The 26,919-nt window shown below is 51.9% G+C and overlaps 1 protein-coding gene across 9 annotated transcripts in view; it reads right to left on the bottom strand.

The window, feature by feature from the left end:
* NCOR2 (nuclear receptor corepressor 2) overlaps positions 1–25,278 on the bottom strand; it is a 213,224-nt gene extending 187,946 nt beyond the window's left edge. For all 9 annotated transcript variants that reach the window (XM_082066400.1, XM_082066408.1, XM_082066409.1 and 6 more), the window contains exon 1: positions 25,012–25,278. The gene's annotated coding sequence lies outside the window, so the exon portion shown is untranslated. The remainder of the gene's footprint in view (positions 1–25,011) is intronic.
* Between the last annotated feature and the right edge of the window lie 1,641 nt (positions 25,279–26,919).

Here is a 26,919-nt window from a genome sequence, read left to right as displayed (position 1 = left end):
CCTGTGTTGCACTTAGAAAACAGAGACTGGAAAGGGAATAGACTCAGATACTAAGAATGTGGCACAAATGACTCTGGGGGAAGCATTTCGGGGCTTGAGAGATTCTTTACATGCAGCATTTTACAAGCAGGACAAATCCCAGACCATGTGGCGACACAACGGAGCTGCCTGCAGCTGCTGAGCCAGCCAGCTCTGAGTTCCCTACATAAATGGTCCTTTAAATTTTTTAATGCCAGCTGCATGAATAGGACTTTTATGGATTCCTGCAGTAACGCACAAAGAAAACCTCAATGTTTCAGAGCTGCTCCATAGCCCACACGCTAGCTGCCTTCACTAGACAGTTCAGACCCCATACGAAGAGCAGAACTCTTTCTTCCAGGAAGGCTGTCGCACTGGGGATGTTCTGCTGGCTCAAAGAAGTCAGGATTTCTGGTTAGGCCCAGCCAGACCAGAATCTGCAGCTTCAGTTCCCAAAGGCTGCACCAGACCCTGCTCCACCACCGCCCTCAGACCACTGCGAGGGTTTCTTTGTCCACACAGCGTGCCTTCCAGCAGAGGCACAAAAGAAACCGCGATAAGCGTGTAATCAATAGGCCTCACCCTCGCTGCCCTCCTGCTGTCGCTGCTATTTTTCAAAGGGAACTTCTCCTTCCTCGCTCCCTTCTGCATCGTCTCCTCCGGCAGCCGAACCAACAGCTGTGTCCACACTAAGCCGGGCCTGGCAGCGGGCTCAGAGGAGCTGTGCCGTGCTTTGGGACAGCAGCTTGCCCGAGCCAGGATGTCTCCATGAGCTGCTTTTGCTGGTGTGACCAGGGCTCCTCTGCTGCCGCTGTGAAGCTGCCTCAAAGGCACTAACACACCCCAATGGACCCGGTCCAGAGCACAAAATATTATCCCTGTCCTCTGTAAGCAGCAGCTCAAGCCCCCATGGGAGAGGCTGCGACTCCAGGACCAGCCCCACATGTCCTCCCTCCTGCTGGGTGCCAAGAAGAGATACACAGCTTCAAGGCATGAAGGGAAGTGGTCCTGCTTCTCTTCCCACAGCCGGGGCACCAAAAACACCCTGCGATGGATTTTCACGCTTATCTCCAAGGGTGGCCTCCCCCTCGTGCCACAGTACAGGGGGTTTACAGCCCAACTCTCTTAAAACTGCTCGATGCAGCCCAATCCCACAGCACCTCAGTGAGCAGCCGGCAATTACTCTGCAGCATGCGCTGCTGTTTCCAGCTGTGCGGCTCCTGCAGAGCGAGACAGGATGCTGTGGTCCTTCCAGGACACCCGGGAAGCACCATACCCAAAGACTCAAAGAGACGTGTCCACTACAGGGAAGCACAGAACAGCTCGAGCTACACCAAGGCTGTACGATCCTCACTGCCCTGCTGAAATTCCTCAAGGGATGGACATGAAGAGCACAATGATGGAGATAAAAGATATTTCTCAAGTGCTCCAGCGTAGCTGAGACACAGAGAACAATCTGTGCTGTGCTTTCAGGAAATCGTCTCCCTTTTCCATATTCATAGTGTTCCAAAAACTCCTACATGACATCCCCTCTAGATCAGTGCAAGCTATTGCAGCACTCGGGAAAGGCAGACGAAACCTTGAAGACACCCTCGCAGCACAGTCAGTGAGGCTGATGGTTTATCCACCTGACTTTAATCTTCCCCACGTGTCTTCAGCAGCTCCCAAGAACACATAGAGACCTCCTGGGACTTTTTCCACATGCCGTATTCAGTGCGTTTCACTGCAAGACCAGGCTTTCAGGGCTGAAAGCAGGTGGCAGGGCATGGAAATACACAAGATAGCAAAAGGAGCAGCCAACATCAGGCACAACCCTTCCATTTCTGCACCACATGACATCATCCCAAGAACTGTGCAGTGACAACCAACTGAGCCTGACGATCTATACGAGGAAACGCCATGGCTGTACAGCCACACCACGAGCTTGCTCCAGTCCCACAAGCACAACCCACAGCCGCTGGGCTACAGCCGAGAAACCTGCCGGGGCGTGCGAGAAATGAAGAAAATCAATACCAGTTGGGCTGTCTGCAAATCTGCTTCCCCCTCACCTTCCCGCTGAGGACGGCTCGTTAGGAGCCTGGAGAGCTGCCAGCCCCAGCTGGGCCCGTGCAGGCGATGCTGCGGTCCTGCCGGAGAGACGTCTCGCTGCTGGGACCCACAGACCAGATAACCAGCCTGCTCCAACCCTTCCCCAATCCCCTCCTCGAGACAGCAGGTGAAAGTGGTACAGGCAAGAAATGAAAAGGGTAAATATAATTCAGCCCAACGTGCACCTGTCCTCCAGACAAAGCCCGCTCCCGGAAGCCAGGCTGTGCCTCTCAGCACACAAAGACGGGTCTAAATCTGTCTGTAATAGAGCTTTTCAGGCTGACTGAACAGTAATGTTCACAAGCTGCTCCCCTCGAGGGAATACTGTATCTTCCTCACTGCATTACCCCAATCAGAAAGATCAGCGAGCAGCTCAAAGGCATCGGTGGAAGAGGCACTGCTGACGCGGTTCCATTTAGAATCTATCAGAATATTTTATTCCTCCCTTTGAAAGCGACAGATTAGGTATTTCCACATCTCTTTGAAGTCTTGCAGAACAATTCACACCAGTGGACCAAACACCCCTTGCTCCTCACTCCTCTCGCTGTGCCAGGTACTGCAGATGGGAGAAAAGCCTCTCTGAGAGCCCCCCAGAGTCACCCGAGGCGAAGCCACCTCCGCAATCAAAGCCTCGACTCCCGGCCAACGGGTCGCGATTTCTCTTCATCACAGCGAGCTTTGTTTCCATTCCAGCTTCTTTCTTTTCAGAAAGTCTCCTGGAGAATTAAGTGCGGTGCACCTCTATTCCAAAAATCTTTCCTTGGCAAGCGCTGGGTCCCCCCTTGCTGGCAGACACTGAAATTAAATGCAGCCTCCCTGTTTGTTTCCTTCTTGCTGTGGATATGCACATCCTTGCTGAGCTCTGGAAGCAATTTGTTAGTTGGGAAAAATAAAGATTTCTAGCTCCTACATAAACAATGGCTGGTGACAGGAGGGGAAAGACAAGGGTTAGAGAATTTCTCACATTTTATTAAAGTGTCTCTCAGTGCAGCGGATCAGACAAAAAGAACAAACCCAAACAAACAGATTGAAAGAGCCAAATATCAAGAGGGTACTGGGGAGACCGGCTGAGGCATCCCGGGGCAGGCACAAACAAGGATGGACTTTGCTGTTCCATGGTACAGATGCCTCCCAGCTAAAAGGTGTCAACACAGACCAATATTGGAAGAGCAGAGCCCAGGCTGCTGTACTTCCCAAGCACACCTCTGCTGGTCAAAAGTCTGAGTGCTAGGAGGGAAAAAAAAGTCTTCCCTCATTTCATGTGCAAAAGGGGAAAAATAAGCAACTCAGTCAGTGCTTCCTCCAGCCCGGAGCACAAATTGATAGGATCAGGCTGATCTAATCCAGAGGGCATTCCCCTGCAGATTGTAACAGTCTCAAAGTAGGTCACGCTTGGGCTTGAGTTTCTCAGCAAGCCCGACTGACATATTTCTAGAGCGTGTGTAGGTGCGTGTGTGTTTCTCCCTTTCCCTGTAGTAGCTCGCGGTGCAACACTCATAACCAGAAACCCGAATGAGCTCACAGACGGGAGTGAAGTCGAAGGGCCGGATGTCTGCTCGAAACAGCCAGAGCTGAGCTGTTCCAGCCCAGCGACCGTCCTCTCAGCGCCGGAGCTGCGAGGGGCCGGGGCAATCCCTCCTGCGCCAACCCAGCCGAACCGCTGCGCACTTCAGCCCGAACTGGAAAACACAGACAAAACCCCAAACCAGGAGACCTTCCTGAACCTGCGTTTTGCACAACTACAATCAGGACTCCAGGTCGTTCTGTTTTTCCACCTCAGCACCTCTTCACCTCTCCCTTTATCACCTGAACACGAGAGGCACATTGCGATCAATGTTTGCAACCAGATCCCTACAAAACAAGGGCTAAGCACTGCTGTAATTTCGATTTGTCAGGACACGAGAGGAGCACATCTCTATTCTCCCTTTATCACCCTGGGACAGCTCCAAAGCAGAACACCTATCCATACAGAATTGCTTTCACAGCCATGCGCTCAGAGCCCTTCCTGTAACTCTCATTTCAGATCCTCCCAGCTGTCACAGCGCTTGCCTCATCCTCCTAGAACTACAAATGCAGGCTTTCTTCAGGGTCCTGAACTGTTTATGTGCAGAGCGAAGAGGAGAATTGCATTTGCCGAGGCGATGAATGATTTATCACGGCGCTGAATGCGGGAGGAGCGGGGTCCCAGGGCTCGCGGCACGACCGGAATCTCGCGGGCAGGCTGCATCTGCGGAGATGTTTGTGTGCGCTCTTCAAATCATCATTAACCATCAGGACCCTCGAGAGGAGCATTTATTTCCTTGGGATTGTAAGGGAGATGGCTGCTGAGAAAACAGCTGGGCAGGATTTAGCCCCATTATATCCGTCTGTCTTGTTCCGCTCTCCCACCCCTCCACCTCCCAGTTTAATTGGGTACAGAAATAGAGATAATAATGAAAATTAAAATAAAGAAAAAAAGAGGGGGAAGTGCAGTACACAGCACAGGCCAACCGCGGGTCACGGCTCTGGGCGGTGGAAGCACACGCAGCTGCACAGGGCAGGTTTTATGTTTCCAAATATTCCCCCCACCCCGTGGTTTTAGGTAGTCGTCCCATTCTCCAGATGATTGCACGGCGCTGTAAGTGCAGGTGTTATAAATAAACAAAAATATGCCCATGACAGCATACAGCTTTCGGCTAGGAAAACGGGCATCAAGTATTCTTAATGAAATGGGTTTGCATTTCCCAGCAGTTCTGTGCTCTCTGGAGACGGGGTGATTACACAAATACACACAACAAGAGCCCAGCCTTGACTCCATCTATGGGAGTTTTGCCACAGAGCAAAATGAGACAGGAATGCCGTGCCGTGGGCTCCCCCAGCCAGCCACACGGACCGTAACTTAATATTATGCCCCCGATTAAGGGTGCAATACCAAGAGATAACCATATCTAAGATGGCACTTTGTGTCTAGGGATAAAGCAGGATGGAGCCACCCACCAGTCACTCTGCATCTCTTTCCTTGCAGGATTACACAGGCCAACCCCACTGATAGGAAGTATTTATAAAGTAGTATTTTCGTTCTAGATACTGCAGACTTTTTATAGTTACCATATCCCTATATTTATTTTCAGAGTACTATATTTCCATGCACACAATCTTCACCTCAAACCCACTCATTAAAAAAAGCACCGCTCCCTTGGAAAACAGCCCTCGGCTCACCCGCCCCTCCTTCCAACAGTGTGAACCCCACCAGTCATCCCAAGGGCTCCCCGCAACCAGGGAGGAGGAATCCCAAGCAAAGAAGAGGGAGGACGAGGCAGGGGACGAGCAGCCGCGGAGTAAACCTCTCTTTTTTACTACATACACCCCCTGCACCGCACTTGAATCATTTCCTCCTGCCTCCCCAGGCAACCCGTGGATTAGATGCATGAAAGTACAGCAATTACCCTCTTCAATTACCCTAAAGACTCAGGAAGAATAAGCTGTTTGCAATGGAGAGCCCTCTTGCTTGCTCCCCTGGCAAAGCCGAACCCTTTCTCCACCTACAGCTACCCTACCGAAATCTGTATGCTTTGCAGAGCATCGCTAAGCAGTCAGCTTTGATTTCCTTGGAGTCCCCCAGATGTGGCACTGCGGCTCAGACACAGTTATCCACCGGCTTTGGAGGCTTTGTTTCTTCTCTCTCCCTCCCCAACACGCAGCCCACGTATCACAAAACACAAGCAGAAAGAGAAGGGAACGGCGAAACTTGTCTCCAAAACCATCTCTTCATCTCAGGCTCACGGACGTGGCGCGACACCAGCCTGGAAAAATCCCCACAGCCCACCACGATTTGGAGAAACAGCACCAGACATCAGCTGACACCAGCAATTACACCCAAACAGCAGATACAAGGTCTGTTATCGATCTGTTCCTAGAGGGAAGGACAAGCTATCCAGTAAAAAGGGGTGTCACGTTATTAAATTCTGAAAGGATAATAACCCAACACAGAGGGCACAGCTGTTACTGGTACACTTCAGGCTTCATTTCCAAGCCTGACAGGGAGCAAAGATCATCAGAGAGCTTCAGCGTTCAGAGACAGGCCTGGAAATTACAGGAATAAATTAACATATCCATATCCAAATTATTTGGCCAAGGGGGCCGCAGTTCTGCGGGCAGGAACTGGCCTCACGCTGCTGCCAGGCGCTCCCAGCAGCTGCTCTAACCTCTTGTTAGCTGGTACCACAGTGCTCGAGCAGGAACGTAAAACGCGTCGACCTCCCCAAGCTCTGGAGCAAAGTTTTGACAGCCCAAAGACTTTCAACAGCCCGTGCAAAAGGCACAAAGGGGGACAAGCCAAGCCCGGCGTCCTGGTGAAGAACAGCGACAGACAACCCTGTGCAAAGCCTGGATCGATTCCGCTGCAAAAAGAAAACATGGCTCAGGTAAGTGAACAAGCCACAGCCTTTCAACATCAGCAGCTCAAAAGAATGGGAGAGTTTAACTAAGCTGCAGCTGCAAAGAAAAAAAAGAGCCAAGAAGAGTTATCGATTTTTATGAGCTTGGAGTCAAGAGACCCATAAATTATTCACAAGGCAACAGAGATGGCAGATTTCTTGGACATCTCAGCACCGCACCACACAGAATTACGAGCTCAGGTCATCTGGCCAGACTGTCCCACAATCAGGCTTTTATAAACAGCAACAGCCATCTCTGAAACAGGTGCCTGAGTGTGTCACGGGCCACCACGCCATGGACAGCAGAGCCGGACAGACAGAACCACATCGGACAAACGGTTCCACAATCCTCCAGGGATGTTCCGCCCCACTGCAGACAGCAGCTCTCCCTGTCCGCATTAACAAAATTACAAACCTAACACCACGAATCAGCAATGAAATGCAGCCACATCCCTGCCCGAACAGACTTGGCTGAGGAATCCAAGTCCCTCCAGTCGTCCTGAAAGGCATCTGGGAATCGAGGTGAGAAGAGCCCTGTAGATACCAGTTTTCAGCTCAGATTTAAGTCTGGGCAGAAAACTTGAACTTGGGAGCTCTGCGAGGATTCCCAGCTCCATCACAAGCCTCAGGTGCAGCCTCTGGCAACTCATCTCTTGGTAAAATGGAAAGCAATAGTTTTTCTCCCCTTGTGAGGGAAACGCATTGATAGACCCAGGTGGAAGAGCAGCACCTCGGATCCTGAGCTTGTCTGCACAGATCCTCATCACCACAGCCAGCCTCCAACACCGAAAGAAAGCCCCTTCGATTTGCAGCACCCAAAGCACCGAGGGACACCTGGAATTATCCCATCACACGGTCAGAAAAGCACAGACCAAAGTGCTGCTGCTCACGCCTGGCTGGGCCGAGCCCCCCCACCTTCTGCTGGCTCAGAAACACCAGCCCCTGGTCCCAGCTGTAACTGGGGAGCCTCTGGTTGAAGCCCTGAGCCAGGTGGGACTCCAGAGCACGTCTGAGACCTCAGCACTGCGAAGATTCTTGTTTAAAAGGCAGCAGATTGGAAACTTCACACCAAGATAAGTTTTTATGAAATCTAGCGGAGGAAGATCAATATTTTCTTTTGTTAAGTAAATCTGGCCACTGTGAACACACTGGAGCAGCAGCTTAGAAGACAGATTTTTGTTTATCCACAGCACCAGAAGCAAGAACAAAGGCAGCTGCCCTTACCCATCACCCCGACACAAACCCCATCCAGGATCCTGAGCCTTTAACTCACAGAACAGGAAGCATAAATCTCCCTGTGCTCGTACAGAAAGAGCTGGAGGTTTTAAGAAGCGGCGGACGAGAAACGAGTCACTTCTCTTTACCCTCCCTAAAATCGCAGGGACTCAGACACCTGGCCAGTCGCCCACACCAGCACCGAACCCCAAGGCAGCATTGGGGCACCAAAGACACCCCAAACCCCGCAGGTTTGCAGCACAACCCCCGCGTACTCCGCGGCGAACAGGGCGATGAGAGGCGTGCTGGGAAGGCTTTCGTGCTGAGCCGGCTCTCACTAATGGCCCCGCAGCAGGATCTGGCAGGCAAAGGCAGCCCCCAGATTTAGCCAGCGCTGCTTGAGTTTCAGATGGTGCAGAACAGCACATTGATCCATTTATCGTCTGTAGGTTGCCATGGAGACCACAAGTCATTCCCCACCATCACCACCCCCCCCTCCCCGCAGACCCCCCCACTGCTTTTCAATTGATAGCTGGGCACTGGGGAAGCATTTGCAGCACCGTGGAAATTAAATCCACACTAGAGGAGCAGGGGATTCAGAGCTGACACGGCCAAGGGACCTCAGCTTGAGGCGGCCTGGCCCGCTCTTCCCCACCGAGCGAGTCCAAGCAACGAGTCGCTCCGAGCCTCTCATGGAATAATTACTGGAAATTAACAATAATAAAGTGGGATTTTAATGCCCCTCTGTGGGTTCCCCTCTGATGCAGTAAGTGTTCACCAGGTAGCGGGGAGGGAAGGCTTCCCTCTCTGCAAATACACATGCCAAAAAGGGCTTTGGAGCATCCCGAAGCTCCTGCTGTCCCCAAGGAGGTGGCAGCTTTCTGCTCTTCACCTGGCAGATCCACCAGGGAGGGATCACAGCTGATCCTCTGCTGAAGGGAGCACAGCACCAAGCAAGCACTCAATTTCTGTGTGCGACCAGCAGGATGAGAGTGGGTGGATCAAGCGGCTGAACCAACATGGGCAACTGAACCTGAGCTCAACCTCCAGGCAGCTGCTGCTGGGAAAGTCACTCCCCAGGCTGCAGGAGACACAGGAGCAACCAGCTCGGGGGGGGGCAGAGCAAGGCAGGACCTGGGCACATCCCGTAATCCCACCCTGCAGAGATACATTCCCCAGTCTCTCTCCCAGGAAGCAAATACCTGACCCATCTTTGCGCCAAACATCCTGGCCATGCCCAGCACTGCCTCCCACACCTACACCTTCTAGGCTTTACCACCACGAGGTATTTCAGGTGCTGCTGTTTAGCACTGTCATTTACCAGAACAAGATATTATCACATTTCCTTTCTCCCACCCTATGTGGGATGAAGAACCACCATCAAGACAACCTGAGGGAAGTTTTCACATCTTAGTGCTTAGCTTTTCACTCCACACACAGCCACCCGAGGAAGTCACCTGCTCACACAGAAGAGCTGCATGTGCGAGTGTGAAAACACCGTGCTGGCTTCACCCAAGGCTCCAAAAGCACGTTGCCACAAGCACCTCTTTGAGGAGCCAAAGGAGATGACCTTTGTGCCACGCACGGAGGAAGAGCTGATGTCAACATCCCCTGCAGCACAGTGTCACTGCCCGAGGAGCCCAGCGCCCGGCGCTGGGGCGTGAGGACACGGGGCAGGTGGCGGAGCACAGCGCGGCAGCTGCGGGCTCGGAGCCTCCAGGGAAACTCGAGAAGCCTGGTGTAAATAGTGTATGTGCCCGGAGCCAGCAAGCTCGGCGAGGGCTGCGGGTGGCATTTCCTGAAGGTTACCTCTAGTAAGTGCTGTCAGCCTGCCAGCCTTCGACTGTCTGCTGAGTCCTTCTGCGGGAAGAACGGCGCTGCCTGGACCTCTGTGGCATTGGCACTATCTGTGACAGCAAGAGCTCCCACGCAGCACGGATGAGGCAGGTGTAGGACACCAGGGCGAGCAAACCCACCGAAACCCAGCAGGGTGAGAGGGCTCCTCTCTTCTTCCTAACGCCTGGTCCCACAGCTGCTTGTTGAGCTTTGTGCATCTCCCTCTCCAAAGCACAGACCTTGCACACGCTGCCACCAGAGAGGTTATCCCAGCCCTCCCCGCTCGTTTGCTTTTTCCAATTCATCGGGAACAGACAAGGCGTCTTTACCTATTCCCACGCCTTTTCTGGTTCTCAGGGTCAAGTTTACTCACAACTTTGAGCCCTGTGCTCACAGACCCCCAGTTAAGTGGGTCTGCTCACCGCTGTTCTTCCAAAGCCCTGCTGAGCTCAGCCTAAGGCAGAAGCTCACAACCAAACCAAGACCAGCCCCAGTCTCTCCAGTCCAGACATCAAGCTTTCCAGCAGAACCAGCAAATGCCCAGCTCCTCCTGCTAAGCCTCTGCAGCCCTTCCCCTCCAACCCCTTTTTCTTTTCTTTTTGGAAGCCCACTCCAAACGCAGCCTTGGAAATAAATGCTAAATGATCAGCAGCGGTACCTTGGCAGTGCACACCAGATAACAGAAAACACTGCAACTGTGAGCAGGGAAGGACTGGTGAGATCTGTTATTCCAGTGGGAATGTAAAAAAAGCCACGTTCAAGGCCTCCTCGGTTACGTAAACTTCATTTCCATGTCTTTTATCACTGATAAGATAAGCCATTGCTCAAGTTCAAGTTCTGTATCAAGTAAACCATGATAATCCTCTTAGGAATTCCCCATGCCCCAGCTTGAACAGACCTGCAGAAAAGAGCTTAAGGGGTTGCCTTCAGCTTAAAAAAAGAAACACAAGCGCACAGCCACATACTTATTTATAACGTAGGCAAATTTGGGGCCCTATATAGAGTACCGAAGGCTTATACGGGTCTGCCTGAATAAAAGGATCTACTTCTGCCCTAGTTCATCAATGCGACAAGCTGTACTTGGTCATGCATCGCATGGCTGAACACCAGCCCAAAGACGCCCGCCCTTCTGAGGGGGATTTCTGGCACTGATAAGGATCTGGAGGATCAGACCCCCAAAAGCAATTAAACTGATTAATGACCAGACCCACACACCTTGCGCTGGATTGCAACAACTAAATTTTTCCCAGGCAGCTGTACTTGTTGGGTTTTTTTGGTTTATTACAGCACAGGATAGTTTCACATCCTTTAAGGCTGGTGGCAGAATAACAGTGATTTCAATTATTACCCTGCTTTGGGTATAAGATTTAAAACTCATTAAGACAACCACCTCCTCTGCTGTACTGTCAGGACATCCAGATGTGAACCATCACTGCCTGTATTTGTTAGACGGTGATCTGATCCCATCTAACAACTGGATATATTTGCTAACCACTTAAATATGCACTCACACGCCCTGCACCGTAACACAAAAGGCCATTTCATAAGTTTCCGATGGCAAGACGGATGACGGCAATAAGCAGAGGCACGAACTCTCGCCCTCCTCTCTGCTGCTCGTCATCAGGACACAAATTACCTGGGCCGGCAATTTTATCGCAGCATCTTCCAGGGAACTGACTTTGCCTAAAGGCAACAAAGGCCAACGTTTGAAGCTTAACGCTTTACTCCACAGGGCTGCATCTGGCCACCCCCGTGCTGGAAGGGCAAAGCCTCAAGCCTTTCTGAGCCCGCAGCTGCCGGAAGATCAAGGCACAAGGTGGTGGGTAACATCTGAAATTGGTGCTTAAAATGTAAACTTCCTTCAGATCCACCCACCTCCCCAGCCAGCCCGACAGGCTCCAGCACCCACAACTGCCTCCCAGTCGTTTCCAGATGGAAAGACTTTCATCCCTCCAATAGCCTCTGTCCACTAGGACCTTTTTCACGTGTGTCTGAGTGTTTTACGACACTCCCAATGAAAAGATGCAGCATATCAAACAAAACACGTCTCCCTCCTCCCCACCAGCAACTTCAAGATCCTTCAGCACTGACTGACAACCCAGAACATTGCGGGAAAGGTTGTTTGCAGATCAGCTGCTGGAAAAACTCTTCCAAGGCAGCAGCTGAATTCAAATCGCACACCAATTAGCTCAGGGGGATTTGTATGTTTTTCTTTCAGGAAACCTATTTGAAAACAAAACAAACCAACCAAACAAAAAGAATGCTTTAAATCTCATTAAAAGATCTTCAAGTGTCACAAGCACGCCACGTTTTCCACTGAGGAAAACTGCAGCAAATCTAACTAGTTTCACCCCATCAAAAGGGGTTTTTGTGTCCCCACCCCCAAGTTCTGAGGACGAACAAGCCAACGCAGAGGTGCAGAGCAGCTACAGACCTGTTCAGCATCCCGCAGCGAGCAAACCGCTGTGCGAACCGCTTGGCTCCCTCCCGCGTCTTTCCTCCCAAGATGGGATTTTTCCACTCCGCTCTCCCCAGGTTTTCGCCTCAAGGCCGCATGCAGACCACGGTGCTTTTTTTTTTTTTCTGAAGCCAGTGCCAATGAGGCCGCTGCATTCGTTATCCAGCGGGATAATGACAGAGTGCAATTCAGTCAACAGCAAATCCTCCCCGGGGAGACGGCCTCTGACCTCCCCCGAGCTGGGGGATGAACGCAGACAGCCAGATCTCAGACAGGCGGCAGAGCCCAGTGAATAATTCCTAATGAATCCTTTCATCTCTTCTTTTGTTTTGGGGAAGGGGCAGAGGGTGGAGGGAAATAAGTTTGGAACTGTCCACCAGCAGAAGATGATTTTTCTAGAGCTACCCCAAATCGCTGTCACCCGAAGCGGCGTTTTGCACGGCTCTGATGAGCACCCGGTGGCATCCAACACGCTGCTCTCTGCAGCGTCCATGCGACGGCCGGTCCGGGAGGGCAAGCGGAGCAGCCGAAGTCACAGCAACAGCAGCGATGCCCCTGGAAACCTCGCTTAAAAATCACCCTTAGCCAAGCAACTGAGAGCCAGCTTAAGATATCAATTCAAACCTCATTTTTCCCCACCCAATTCAGTTCCACCGACACATCAGCAAACACGTGAAGGACAAGAAAGTTCATGAAATAAGGCCCACAGAAAGCCAGGACCTCACGTCTCTCCACATGCCAGTCAGCCCTCACTACCAATTTTCCCCTGTTTTCCAAACCACAAGCTGAAAGCATCACAAGCATTTCACACAGACTTCTTTCCCCAACAAAAAGAAGTGATTCTCATCTCTCCCATGCAAATTCAGCTGCAGAACTGAATTCTACAGCACGTCCTCAACAGCCAGTGTCACCCAGAGGTATTACAGTAAGTAAGGGTGGAAAACCAAATCACAGCCACGAGATTTCAGAGCTGCTTCACAAGCTTTCAGTCACCTGCATGGCATCCATGCCCACGGCCACTAGTTTCCATCAGTGTGATAGAACCAGCTTTAGCCACACAGTTTTTAGCCCCAGCAAAGTTTTAAATCAGCCATGTCTGAAGCAGCCTCCTCCATCCAGCTGCACCAATATTTACAGGGAATCACTCTCAGCAAGTCCCACTTCATCAGCATCTATGTTTTATATTGCAAATAGAAATGACACAGAAGGACCAGAATCATAAGATGCTCCCTACCCTGCTCCCAGGCAAATGAACTGACATGAACTACACACTTAGAGCTCGGCTCGTGTATTTATATAGACGCCAAATCCCAGGGATATCAATGACAATCTCTTCCCCAGTAAAACCTGATTACAGCACTGGTCTCTCTAAAGCCCCCCCGCCACGTCCCACGTCACCCGGGACGTCACGGGGAGCGACGAGCGAACCCCTCCAGGTGCCCAGCGCAGTGGGGGCTGCGATGCCAATGATTAAGCAGATCTTCAAAGGAAGAAAAACAAGAGTCCCGGTCAATGACTGACCAGTGTAATGGCTCAGGCTGCTCTCACACGCTCCTCTCACAGCACATTTGTTTGCCGGGCTGCCCAAGAGGTTTCAAAGGGTCAAACCTGAGGTCACCAACTGCACAGCAAATTCAGCTTCGCTGAAAAACGTAAAAAGCTGGAACTGCAAGCGAGGGAGGTCCCAGTACTTACAATTAAGGCTAAAAAGACAGGAAAATGCAAATCCTTTAAGTTCAAACACACCAGAAGCAGCATCAAAAAAGAAAAAAATAAAACACAAAAACAAAGAAACAAAACACCACGCACACAACTCATGCTTTTTGAGGTTAGGACTATTTAGTAATCCATCTAAAATTCTGACCAGTCTGAAGGAGCAGGAGCGGTTGTGGAAAGCAAACCCTTGCTTTCAGGCTATTTTGAGAAGCACTCACAAGGTTTATCCCAGAAACTGCTGCTTTCTGCCTACTCGGGTTTCTCGGCCGAACCCATCACATGGTGTTCGGAGGGACTGCTGGAGACACTTGAGAACAGCAGCGCTGGCACAGGACGGCTCTTCATTGAGGCTGAACTCTCCAGTCCCTGCTGCAGTCTGCAGCTCCAATCACCGAGACAATAATTAAACCCAGGAGAAACTGTGCAAAATAGAGACGCCTTAACCCCTACACTGAGATGAGGACAGCGCAGACATCTCCAGGATGCGCCGTTTCGGTTCAAGCCTCAGGATTTGAGCGGATTTTAATCGGCAAAAGTCAGGGTGGCAGAGATCCCACAGTGCAGTACGGAAAAGATGCAGAAAAGCGTTTGCTTTCACCTTACGCAGCTCAAGGAGGAAATCAGAGCAGGTTTTTCCCGTCTGAGTTTGGGACCTTCTTCCCCTGGGAATCTGAGAGATTATAAAACAAGAGGGGAATGCACAGCAAGAGAAGCCCCTGAGATGTCAGTCCAGTTCCGAGACATCCTCCCCAGCTCATACCGACCCAGGAAAGAAACCTGCTCGAGAAACCCCCCTGAGAAAGTCAGCGCTGGCTGGTGGATCAGACAAAACAAGTTCTGTTCTGAAATCCGAGGGGAGAGACTCAGCCTGGAAACCACTCTCCATTAGGTTAATTAGTCAAGTTTGATGTAACCAAGCCGGTTACCATGGTCACAGGAACTGAGGAGTAATGATTTACACAGATTTCCCTGTGTGGGACTGGGGACGGGGACCCGCGTCCAGCTCCTCCGGGCCCCCCGGGTGGGCAGGGAGGGGGATCCCACCACAAACACCCCCCAGGGCAGGCTGGGCTGCTTACAAACACTTACTGGAGGAGCTTCTTGTCCGTAGATCATAAAGGTTGCTAAAAATAGCAGCAGAGAGCAACCAGGTTAATGACACATCAAGAAGATGCATCTGCACGCAGAAATAAACAGAATGCATGAGAGATTTGCCCCCACCTGGTTTTGCTTTTTTTTGGTTTTGAGTGGGAGAAGAAACAAAAACATGTTCTGTTTCCTCTTAAAAATTCAAAACCTGCCTGTCAAAGAAGTGATAGAAAGCTGTCTGTATCCAAACACCATCGCAAATACAGCTGAATCTTGTTAATCTGTTCCAGTGCCTGAGAAAAGCCCACTGTGTGTTACAGCATTTCCCCAAACTAACAAATATTTTAAGTATCATTAGCTACACTCCACCCAATTACAATCAACATCGTGTCAGTTACTTCCAACTTCACACTGCAACACCCGTTCATCCACGTACCAGAGCACAGCAGCACAAACCACCGCTGCTGCCAGCAAAGAGCAGCAGATTGAGGAAAGAAGTGGGAGAGAAACAGCAACCTGCAGTTCAGCAAAGCTCCCGCGGCAGAGCAGATTTAAACTCTCTTGGAAAAGGACTCTCCCCTCTCATGTTTTCTGTTCACCCGGAGCCTCGCGGAGCCGCGACCAGATGGGGAGCCAAGGGACAGCCAGCCTGAAATCGGGGGGCAGAATCACAGAACGGCCTGAGTTGGAAGGGACCCAACGAGGATCAGCGAATCCAACTCCTGTCCCTGCATACGACAGCCCCAAAATTCACACCCTGTGTCTGAGGGCATTGTTCAAAAAGTGATTGGACAATGCCCTCATATCCCAAAAATACAGCCTAAAAGAAGTCAGCTAGGTGCTGTGAAAGAGGCTGAAGAAATCATTCTTTTTTGACGGACCCAAACCCATTATGAGATACAATTGAACTTCACCTTCCTCAGCAGGTTAATGTTAAGCTGCTGCTTCCCCCCCCTTTCTTCTGCAGATGCCTTAATTGGTTGCTTAATACAGATTTCACCATTACGCTTATCGCAACACTCAGAGCTGGCTGTGTGACGGGAGCACAGAACACAGAGAAGACCCATTTGTCTCCAGAACTAATTGTTCTGCCTCCTCAACGTACACGCTAAATTGACTTGGCAAGACTGCACGGCGAAGCTGCTGTATTTATTCAGACATTTCTCTGCCCGCTGAGAGGCTCCGCGCAGCAGACGGCGAAGAGCCACGACAGCACAGGCACCCTTATCAAGTTTATGCAAAACTGGAATGAGCGAAGAAACGATCCAGCCCCAGGTTAGCAGCATTCCTGGCCACGTCCTTTACAGTAGGTGTTCTGGCCTCGGTTACCTATGAATTAATTGGCAAAACACTCAAGAAGTTCACAAAGGCAAGTGTGAACACTCACTTCTGACTCCAGCCGACTTTACCCTGGGGATGAGGCTCCATAAAACAAAAATAAGTACGTGTAGACTGCCTGATCAAAACGCAGGGGAGTGCCTGCGTTAGCCCAACGCGTCTAACATCTGAAGCGGCAAGCGGGTAACTCGAGGCCGAAGCTTCGTGCCCAGACGCGTTCCTCCCGGAACAGCCCCGCGCCTGCAGCCGGGGCTCCGGCTGCGCGCAGCCTTCCAACTCCGGCAAAGGTTCAAGGTGTTTCCGCATGAAACAAGGAACTAGAGCAAGACAAACACAATAACACATTGTGTGGGGAGTAACGCCTCCTGCCAAGAAGAAATCCACAGACGTTCAAAAAGCACAACTGGGCAAAATGCAAAAAAAGAAAAACATAAAGCCACAGGTGGAGCTTGAAGTCCTCGTCTCGCTGAAACGGACAGCAAAACTCACACAGTTTTTGGCAGGAGCAAGCAGGGAGCTTGCATGCTTGAGTCTGCTTCAGCAGCACGGCTCCCCCACCGCTGGGCAAACAAAACACCACATCTCAGCTTTCTGCTGGCGGAGTTTGAGGACATTCGTAGAAGTGCTCTAGGCTTCACGAACACCAGTCTCAGCGGAGAAGATGCAAACCTTAGCTTTCCACAGCCAGAGAGATGGAGCAAAAACATAACCCTTATGGTATGCACAGACATCTCCCTCTACTTTTGTTTCATAATGCTGGAGAAAACCCAAAATCCTGCAGCGTTTCTCTGTCCATCAGCACAGCCCTGGGGAACGCTGCTGGCAGCTGCCCGGGCTCTGGACTAAAACAACAGCAGCTCTTTACGTGCATCTCTAACCACGGCATCTTCAGACATGTAGACATCAAAAACCAAACACACAACAGATTTTTTAGCAGTTGCCCTGTCAAGGGAGCAACACAAAGCCAAGACTAAAACCTACAAATGAATTTAGAAAAATAGGGAGGAAAAAGAAAAAAGGGTTGGCTGACACCTCCTATACATGATGTCAGCAGAATCGTTTGCTCCAAAGATAAAGATGCTCAACGCATCTAACTGATGACAACGACAACCGCTTCACGGTCCCAACACCGGAGTGGCATAAAAACCTCTGAACATCCATTGTCTTGCAGCTGAGTAAAAAAACAAACACTTGTACTTGCTCAGGGCAAGAAACAGACGCCGTACGCTGCTCCCCAGCAGGATTTTCAGCTCTTTGCACCCACTCGCGCATCCCCTGGCGCTGCAGCGATGCCTTTCACCCCTCTGCCCTGGGCCGGTCACGCTCGGCAGCTGCAGCCACAAGCCCACAGCCCAGCTCTGCCTGGGCCACAGCGTGCTAAACCATCTCAGCGGCTGCTCGGACCCCGAAAACTGCAGAGCAAAGGCAGAACGGCAGCGCTACCAGCCCCAGGCCCCGCACAACGTCCTGCACACGCTGCACCTCCCAAATAAGCGACATTTAGTTAAGACTATAAAGCCTTACATAAGGTTATTGAAGGCTTTTTCCACTGCCAGTTCAGAGAGGTTTTTTTCAAAACGCTGGAAACACAGATTCTTGTAACGCAGACTTCGCTGCATTTTATTTCTTTGACAGTTTTTCATCACCTCTGGTCGAGCATTTGGAAATTATTATTCACTCACACACACAACAGGAACAAGGCTGCAGGGAAACATGAATTTCACTGGCCTGCCTGGTTTTGTCTGTGGACACCACCTCACATATTACCAAATCAAAACAAGGCGGCCAGCTTCAGTGTGAGGGGGAAATGAAAGGGCAGACCAGTGACCTAGAAACGAAGCTGAGACTTTGGCATGAGCTTGAAGCTCTGCAGCAAAGAACAAAAAGAGCTGTAACTGCTTTCAAGATAAGAGCTTGAAAAGTTTATTAATGGCATTATATGACATGGTACCTGCAGAAAAACAAACGCTTGATCAAGGAAGTCTTTCCAACAGGAGTCATCCCCTTTGCCAAACAGAACAAACTCTTGTGCCACAGAAAAGGGGACGCAGTTATTCAAGGTCCTGATGCAGGAAAAACATTCTTAGCCAAATGACTGGAGAAACTTCTGATAGAAAACACCACCATTCTGTTACACACCCAAGATTTACATACCACATGATATCCTGAATCTCATGACGGTAACAGCAAGGGCTTGACGAGTCAGTAGATGAAGCTTTATGGCTTCGAGCAGTGGATGGGGAACACTGCAGTCACACGTCTGAGCGCCGATCCAACGCAAACTCACCCAGCCAGGTGTAATCACTTCAAGGAGGGTGTTAACATGTTGCCTTTGTTCCAGCAAGTTTCAGGCTTGATTGGGTAACATCCACACCACCAGCACAAAACTGACAGGGGATCTGCACGGCCCTCCAGCAAGGCTGACGGGAGAGGCCACCACATGCCAGTGTCCAGCGCGGACCGTGTGTGCACCCCCGAGTCATCCAGTGTAAATCACCGGGGACTCTCAGCCTTCACAAAACCAGCTCCTTGCAACATCGGGCGAGCTCAGCAGTAAACACTTACACGGAGCTGCAAAGTGCTTCTGCTACATGAGCCAGGTGCTGCCACCAATAAACCATGTGCTAACCAGCGCTGCTGCAGCGCTGGGAGGTGCGTTCAAGCAGCTTGCAGAGGCCAAAGACGGAGCTATTTACGAAGTGATCGAGTATCACACAGCTGAGACCTGCTCCTATAAAAACGGAGCTGTTGGAGTCATTTTATAAGGTCTCTCTAAATCTTTTCAGAAGAAAGCCAACTTTCCGTTGTTCGCCACAGCTCGCCAGAAGCCCCCAGGTCCTGCAGCGCAGCGGAATGACGCCTCGCACCCCGCTCCGCAGAGCTGGAGCTGCAGGCAGCTGTTCTGCAAGCTGGCTCTGCCTGCATCCCACTCACCAATTCCCTCTCCCACCAAAACCCCAGCCCAGGCTTCAGTCAGTCCCTCACTGTCGTGCACCACAATAATCAGGCCCCAGCTCCTTATACAACCACCTAAGCCTCCAAATCTTGCAATTACACACTCCCTGGGGAGGGCGAAACCTGCCTGAGAGACAGTGAGTCCTCAGGGGCTGATCACAGATGATGGGTTGATGTGCACCAGGAACCTTCCCAAATCCTGTCATCTCCCACCCACAGGCTGACACATTTCTTTCCTTCTGCCTTCCTCAACTTGGAGACACAGAAGAGCACAATACAAACCACTCGCTTGCCTTAACATGCACAGGACAAACCTTAAGTGTGATGCTGAGGAAGTTGGTGAGAAGAATTCGGGTACCGGCACGGAGCACCAGCCCAGAGCCTGCAGAAAACGGGTTTAGAAAATGTAAAACTCCCAAAAAAGTACATGACAGATGGTTCCACCACTAGAGTATTTCTTAAGTTTACAGGCAGTTCCCTGCCTGGGCAGGGAGAAGCACACCCAGACGGTAAGGGTTAACTTGCCACATATTTGGGCCAAAACTGCACTTCTGGGCACCACCACCCTTATCCCGTGCTGCGCTGGGGAAACAATGCTAAATAAAGATTATGTCGAGTGGTATTATGTAAATAATTCTCTTCCACAATGAAAGGATAAACCTAGCCTGCTTGGTTCATTATTAAGCCGGGAACCAGTGCCGCGGAGAGGAAATCCTGCCGGCTCCCCCTCCCTTGACATGCACCGGAGCCCTGGTCGAACTTGCCGCTACCAGAGACAATAACGCACCGTCCCCTGGCTCCCCGCGTGCTGGCACTCGCCCTCGGACCACTTTCCACCGGAGGAAAACACTTGGGCCGTGCCACACTGTCCCCTCCCAGGGCTGCCCCGCTCCTCCTGGCCTCACCGCTGCTGCAAGGCTGGACTTGGCCCCCTTCCTCCTCATCATCCTCCTCCTCCCACCACCGGGCCAGGACATGGAGGGCTCCCTGCCCTTTGATGGGAACATGCTCCTCGCCACATCCCTCCTCTTGAAGACCTTCCCTTCCCCGTGTAGGCTGAACCCCTGGAGCCCGCCTCCGCCTGCACATCTCCTGCCCAGAATAACTTCCTCGACCTTTCTGCTTCCACCTCCCCCTGCAACCTTCCTCCTGCCTTGGCCTCACGTCTGGATGCTTTATGATTGTCATACGATTTTAAATCCGTCAGCAATTCATCCATCTGCTGCCTCCTGGGTTTTTAACGCTGCAAACCGCTCTGGGATACAGCCTTGCATAAAGCTCTCGGTGGAAAATGAAGCTGTACCTCATGCAGAAACCAAACCAGCTCCAACATAATTTCTTCCCAAGGTGCCGGGCTGTTTCAAAGACTGGCTTCTTCCCTACAGCTAGCAGAAAAGCCACGATGCTATCCGGTCTAAAACAAACATTATGGGAGCGGCGATAAGGGGAAATATTTCAGCTGACTAAGAGTAACGTGGGTTCAAATCCAAGCGTAAGCTGATATCGCTTGTAATTTGTTCCTGAGCCAAAAACACGAACTGGGAGTGAAAAAATGGAAGGCATTAAACAACAAGCAGCATACTCAGCGACTCTGGAAAACTTCGGCGCTTCCATTTATGTTATTATTTTTTTAAATAACCTTCAGTTTCACGGATCATAAAGTTAATTTGGAGTTAACTTCCCTTCTCTGTAACTAGACAAAGCTGCTATCCTTTACATTCATTAATGTTTGTTCAGCGCTCCACAGCTATAAAGCACTTCAGAGCACTGGCCGTTATCAGCGTCCTCCGTGCCCCCCAGCAGGCACACAGCCGTGCCCACCGCTCCGCTCTGCGTCCCCTCTATGCCCCAACCCCACCGCTGTGGTGACACTCACAGCCACAACCCAGCACCCTTTTTACCACTTTTCCTCCAGTGCCACCACTGGTCACCTCTCCCCACAGGCAGGGCTGCTCTCTGGACATCTCCAAGCCAAAGTGGGACCAACAGCCACGCACACACTGTTAGAAGCTGGATCCGCAGCAATCAGTGTCTCTTCCTGCCTGCCCAGCCACAACCATGTCCCATTTCTGAACTTTCAAAAGTGTAGATGGCAGAGGCAGCAGAAAACAAGAAACATCCTCTCCTCACCTTTTATAAGGGACAGCTGACACCCCAGAGAGCCTCCAGTTGCGGGCTGGCAGGGAGAACTGGTGGCCTTGAGAAGGGAAGTGCCAAGCGGGGTGGGCAGCAGGACCAGGGGTGCAACCCAGATTTCTCAATTCCCAGCAGAGTCCCGCTGCTGCCTCGTGGGCAGGTCAGGGTTCACTTCCCAAAACTGCCAGATCACTCATTTCCTTCTGCTCTTCTGTCCTCCCCTTCCCACCAGATCCCTCCATCTGACCAGGCTCTTACAGGCACCTCCATGCCCTCCAGCTCCCAGCTTCAATCCTTTCTTAGGAAGCATCTCTGTTCTAGCCACGCTCATGAAATGATACACATTTTCATTTTCCTCTGTGATGCAAAAACCCACCCTCCCTGGGTCGGGAGACCCTGACACCTTGTGTGCCAGCACAAGTCCAGCCACAACCAGCAATTCTCTGCGACTTTCCTATGTCAATACACAGCAAGGGCCCTTCAAAGCCACGCAAGAGCCTACGCCACTGCATCGTAGATGAGAATCCATAACCTCATGATGCCCAAATCCTTAAGCAGCCTTCAGTCACTAATCACAGAGGCAACCAGGCACTGCTGTACCTCGTTTCTAGATCTGTTACAGCTGACTCTGCTCTCCACTGAAATCTCTCAGTAACGACCAAAGCGAGCCACAGGTGGCCCAAACAGCTGCACAGAGATAACAGTCCTTTCACCAACACATCGCCCCAGCTTTCCACGCTCAAGTACCCCTGCATCTATGCACGGTCTGCATTTGGGGATCACTGCTCACAGCACACAACCCAGGAGGGAAGCGGTATTTTGCCACTGGGAGTAACAAGCCCTTGCGCAGAACGAGCAGAGCACTCATGGGGAAAGAGACTCCTCTTCAGCAGCTCCACGGCAGACTTGCTCCGACACATTGAACTTGATGTAACCTCCTCAGCCTCGATTTTTCAGACGTGCCTCATTCTGAACCAGATCACCAGGCATCGGGTTAGGGATGGGTAGTACTGCACCCCAAACACAGGCCCTCTCAAACCTCTGCCCCTTCACAACGGCTCAAATCCACCGGCCAAAACCCACTTCTGAAAACTCACTGATTTAATTCTCCGCTCCTACCTACTCATCTAGAAACCAGAGAGACCGTAACTTTCTTCCTCCCCAACGAGCTGTGAAGATGACAATATATCAAAGCTGTAAATTATGGTTGAATTCAAGCAGGTTTCTCCCAGGATGACCTGACCACAAACAGGGCTGTATTTCAGCAGAGGCCACTAATGACCAGAACCTGCAGCAGGGGGGCACCAGGAGCCATCAAGGGGACAAATAATTAATAGCCATGTCACAAAAGATGAAGATATTGCCTATGACCCAATTCCAGCCAGCACAGCCCAGAGCTGCCAGAGATGAGACGCACAGCTCTCTTAACACATACAGCTGTCAGCACAGCTGCATGCACACACCTTCATCCCCAATCATAACAAAACCGCCTTTGCCAGACTGGACCTCCTAATTACAAGATGTGAACACAGTCTGAACCAAACCCTCTTCGGATTTAGCACAGCCTGGCTCCTGGGACTGGCACAACCTCCACTCGAGGCATCTTGGTTCAAATCCAACCACAGCCGTTAGCAAGTGAAAGGTATTGCCAAGCAGCAGCTGTTCGGTGGCTTGCGTGAAACAAGTTTATGGTTTCAGTCCAGATCCTGTCGCGAAAGAAAAACGCCAGTCAGCTCCCTGGCGCTCAAAGGTGTGAAGCCAGAAGCATCCACCCACTTCTGCAGCGCTGGAGATGCCGGCGTGGGCGGCGTTCCCATACGGACCCGGTACCGGCTCCATGGAGCCGGCCCTGACCTCCGCAGCATTTTCAGAACCAGGTATGTTTTGCAACTTGGCAGAAACACACGACTAAACAACAGAAACCACCACCCACATGAAGCCAGAAGAACAAAGTACTAGTGTTTTCCTGCCCCAGACATGTGCGTGCCCCCCTCCTCTCTCACACCAAAAATAGCTTCTACTTTTTCCCTTTTGGCAACAACAACCTGGGGGTTGAGTGCATTTGCTTTCAATAAACCCAACGGGTTTTGCAAGAGTCTCTCTCATACTGAAACTTACTCAATTGAAGTTATAAAATATTGTCACACAGAGAAATTCCCTCCCGTAGAATCCTGGGATTGAGCCTCAAAACACTCTGCAAGCCCTGCTGACCATCTTCCCCACCCAAGGCACGGCTTCTGCGCAGAGCCAGCAGACCAAGCACGGTCCCAGGGTCACCCAACGAGTCAGCAGCGAAATAATCAAGCACAACTTCACTAAAGCCATCTGGGAAAGCACAGCCTCACTAAAGCCCTCCAGGAGTTTTCTTGCCACTTTCAGAGGAGATGGAAAAACCCAGTTGTCCCAACTCGCGTTCCCTCCCTTTATGAATCAGTAGTATCTCTAAAGCACATGGCAAACTAAAATTTAACCTTGCTGATAAAAACCTTACATTAAATGAAAAAAAAAACCAACCCTCTCACCCCACGCAGCCAAGCAATACCAGCAGAACAACATCACATCCAAAGTCAGATTAAAAACACCAGATTCAGCAAAACCCCGCCGTTTTCAGGCAATTCAGAGCGCCAACCTTTGCTTCATGCGAACACCAAGGGAGAGGCCGCAGAAGGAGCTCAAGCCATAAATGCCCGTGAACCAAAAGGGCGGCGTTAGGAAACACCCGTTGCACAGATCACCTCCAGCAGCACCGTCCTCTCGGGCAAATTCTTCAGCTGACCCAAACCACAAAGTTCACGGAGCAGACCGGCCTGGGGCGCGGGCAGGAGCGCTGCGGGCACGGCGGGCAGGGACATCCACGGGGCTCAAAGCAGCGGGTGGGTTTACGGGGTCACCGCAGCCCCTCGGCCCGGGGCAGCGGAGCCCCAGGAGGGCCAGAGCCCAGGCGGTTTTGCTGCTTCAGTGGCTTTGGCAGCAGCCCACATGGCAGGCAGCTGCCTGCACCCACTGCAGCCTGCTCTTTGTGCATTGTCAGGGCAAGAGAGCAGGAGGAAGGGCCGAGGGAGAAGAGGGAACAGGAAATTAGAAGAACCGACAGAAAAAAAAAAAAAAAAAAAGCAATCAGTCCAGACACTGCAGCTGGGGTTTAGAGAAACGTACACTTGTTGCCTGCAGACACCGGCCCTGTTTACCCACCATAAATATTTACACGCCTGCCACTAAAACTCCACATCCATGGCCAAACCAGCGAGCTCTGCGGTTCCCCGGTGACACAGCGCCGGGCGCCGGGCTGAGCGGGGCCGGACCCCCGCCGCGCAACCCCCGGGATGCTGCGGGGCCAGCGTGAAAACCCCGCTCCACGAGCGTGCGTGGGGCAAGAGGAGGAAAATAAAGCAGAATTGAAAGAAGGCAGGGAAAAAAAAAAGAGGGGAAGGTTAAAAAAAAAAAGGCTCTTTGGGTGCCCCCACCCCGAAGAGGGGGTGTCCCCGCTAGTTTGCAAAGCACAGGGATCCCCCCGAGCCCCCCAAATCCGGCAGCTCCCTGGGCAGCGCTTTCCCTTGAGGGTTATAGAAATAAAAAAAAAACCCAAAAGTTTGTCCCCCCGCGAGCAGCTCCAGCCGCACATTTCACGTTTTCATTTTTACGTAACGGCGGCCGCCCGCACCCCCACCTGCCGGGAGCGCCCCCCCGCCGGCCTGACAGCCCAGCGGCCCCGGGCCCGCTCCGGGCACCCCTCCGCCCCCGCCTTACCTAATCCCGCCGGCGGCTGCCGCCCCCCATCGCCGCCGCTCCGTCCTCAGCGGCCGGCGGGGCAGCGCTCAGCGCGGGGGCCCGGCCCCGCCATCTGCGCCGTGTTTATAAATCCAGAGCCATGGGGCTGCTCCCCCGCAAGCTTCGCCGTCCGCCCGTCGGTTTGCCGGTGGGTCCGCCCGCCCGCGGGGCCGGGCCGGGCCGCCCCTCCGCCGCAGCGCTGGCCCAGCAGCGCCCTGCCCTGCCCTGGCTCGGCGCGGCGCGGCGGGAGGCGGCGGCCGGTCCCTCAGGCCGCCCCACAGCCGCCCCGGCGGCCGGGCGGGGCGGGGCCGCGCCGCCCGCGCGCCTTAAAGGGGCCGCGCCCGCCCGCGCCGGCAGCTTCGAGCGCGGGAGCCCCGCGGGGCTCGTAGAATCACGGAATGTCAGGGGTTGGAAGGGACCGGGAAAGCTCATCCAGTGCAATCCCCCCATGGAGCAGGAACACCCAGCTGAGGTTACACAGGAAGGTGTCCAGGCGGGTTGGAATGTCTGCAGAGAAGGAGACTCCACAACCCCCCTGGGCAGCCTGGGCCAGGCTCTGCCACCCTCACCGGGAACAAGTTTCTTCTCAAATTTAAGTGGAACCTCCTGTGTTCCAGTTTGCACCCATTGCCCCTTGTCCTGTCACTGGCTGTCACCAAGAAGAGCCTGGCTCCATCCTCCTGACACTCCCCCTTTCCATATTTATATGGGTGCCACTGGCTACGCTGGTGCCATCAGCTAAGTTGGCATTCCCCGCTTCACCGGTCCCACTGGGTATATCAATACCATTAATTGTCATTAATAATTATAATGGTAATGACCATTAATTGTCATTAATAAATCTTTCTGGTGAAAAAAGAATATTGATTTTTTCACCCCCTCCCTGCCGCGGATGATGCATGAGCCCAAAAGCTGCAAAAGCATCTTGCAAACCTCAGCTTCTCCCTCCACGGTCCAGCAGCCAATGCAAGCAGAGCTGGGGGTTCCCCACCACTCTCCCTCCCCGCAGTTTATTTCTCTTTTCCCACATCTCCACGAGCAGCGGTTCCCCGGGGGCGGACAGGCAGCTCACGGCATTCCTTGTCCCAAAACAGCTGCGCTGCCGCGGGGCAGAGGGACTTTTCCAGGCCCAGACCCAGTCTCCTTATGTCACCCGGCTTGAAATGTAAGCACAGGCACACACCTCGGCGTGAACATAAACATCAGCAGCGCGAGTCAAATGGCCCCAAAGGAGCCTGATGTGCTGGGAAACGTTGCCCTTCCGTGCCTGGAACAGCTGGGCCTCCGGCAATTTTGGGCAGCACCTTCGGTGCAGTTCAAGTCCCTGTTTGTAAGGGCTCATCTGGCAGGCTGAGCATCTCGTGAAGCAGAGCAGCAGATCAAATCTTCCTCTCGAAGATACAATTATCTTGGAAGATAAAGAACCGATTTTATCCATGTTGCATTGCGGGGTGTCTCTGCTCCAGCCATTTAGCATTTCTGGAGCTGAAGCCTCTCTCTTTCTTTATAATCTGTGACGTTTCACTTAATGAATGGAAGGCAAGTCCTGTACCATGGCGAAGAAACTCGAGACATTAATTTTACAGGAGCCGGGAGCCAGGAGCCAGGCTTTTAGTTTCCAGTGACCTTAGAACAACATTATAATCAAATGTATTAAAAAAAAAAGCAAAACCTTATGCTTGAACACACTTTCCAGCAATGCTGAATGTCCTGCCAGAGCACAGATGGATTTTTTGCCCATGTTCCTACGGTCCAGAAGGCCACGGTCCCAGAGGGAATTGCTGGCCTGGTGTCATAGTGTGAATATGGGCTTTCCATGGTGGCGTTGCTCTTATAATAGTGGGGATGATTTCCTTTTGCATTTCAATGTTTTCTGGCAGCCTGACT

Source organism: Streptopelia decaocto, assembly GCF_964273445.1.
Source record: "Streptopelia decaocto genome assembly, chromosome: 15".
NCBI lineage: Eukaryota > Metazoa > Chordata > Aves > Columbiformes > Columbidae > Streptopelia > Streptopelia decaocto.
Note: the sequence above shows the minus strand (reverse complement) of the source record. Positions and strands in the feature narration are given on the sequence as shown.